Here is a 1,451-nt window from a genome sequence, read left to right on the forward strand (position 1 = left end):
GGAGATTTTGTGTATCTCAAGGTATCTCCTATGAGAGGGGTACATCGGTTTGGTGTCCATGGTAAGTTAGCCCCTCGGTATGTGGGTCCATACAAGGTGTTGCAGCAGTGTGGTCCCGTTGCTTATCGTCTCCAACTCCCTAAAGTTCTCTCGGCAGTTCACAATGTATTTCATGTCTCACAACTGAAGAAATGCCTACGAGTCCCGGAAGAATCTGTGGAAATAGAAGGACTTCCGCTCCAACCTGATCTGTCTTACGTGGAACATCCTATAAAAATCTTGGATGAGAAGGAGAGAGTGACCAGGAACAGGGTGATAAAGTTTTACAAGGTACAATGGCAAACCATTCAGAGGACGAAGCCACCTGGGAGCAAGAGAACTACTTAACAAAGCATTACCCCCATCTCCTCTCTGGGTCGGATAGCTAGTTTTGCGCCAAATGTACTCCCTACCTCTTTCTCACACTAGGCACAGGAAATCTCGGGTCGAGATTTTGTTTTAGGGGGGTAGATTTGTAACACCCTGGTGTTACATTATAATGTTTTGCTGAAACGTTTCGTAAGCATCTGGATTTTTGTGCATATGTGTTTGACATGAGGTGTAACTCGATGTTCGGCACTTGAAACGTTCGTACGAAACATGAGTCCGTGGGTACGTTTCATGTATTACTGTGTAATCGCAGTGTTCCGGGATCTAAAAGGGCTAAAAGAACGTGTAGCTAACGGCGATAAAACTAGGTGGTCGGACAAGGTTAGCTGGCTAGTACCTCGAGTAGGCTGGGTTTGGATTCCGATGCGGGATCGGTTGTTTCAACGTCGTTTTCATATGTTTCGGAAATGGCCGACGATGCCATGTTTGGCAAACTCTGTGGAACGATTGGCTTAAGAAGTAGCGCGATGTAATGACTGCGATCAGTAGTTTGATGAACCGTCTTGTGCATCGAGCAATTAGTTTAGCGTTTGGGACATGGCGTACGCAAATTCTAGCTGCTTTAAAAGTCGTGCACATCACCGGGTTGGGCGCTGGGCGCGGTCACCACCCGGTCGGCTTGCCAGCGCGCTGTGCCGGGCGGGCCTGAGCCACTGCCGCGCTCGGCTGCGCTCGCGACGCCGTCCACGCGCACGTATCGCGCGTCCTGACCACCTGTTCGCTGCTGACGCCTGCACGCTCTGCCTCGCTGCTGCTCGCATTGCCAACCGACGCGTCGCGCTCGGACCGCCGGCCGTGCTCTGCCTGCCTTGCCCTGCCCCCGCTGTGGCCGTGGTCGGGCGGGGTCCCGCGTCCGCGTCGCTAGCGGCTGCGCTCGGCACCGCTCAGTTGACCCTTGGCCGTTTGCGCGTTTAGAAAACTGCCGCTGCGCTGTCGCCTCGGCGTCGCGTCCGCCATGTCCTTGCCTGGCGCCAGCCGCAGGCGAGCCATGCCGCGTTTCGTCGTTTGCTGCTGCGGCCGTG

Source organism: Miscanthus floridulus, chromosome 8, assembly GCF_019320115.1.
Source record: "Miscanthus floridulus cultivar M001 chromosome 8, ASM1932011v1, whole genome shotgun sequence".
Taxonomy (NCBI): domain Eukaryota; kingdom Viridiplantae; phylum Streptophyta; class Magnoliopsida; order Poales; family Poaceae; genus Miscanthus; species Miscanthus floridulus.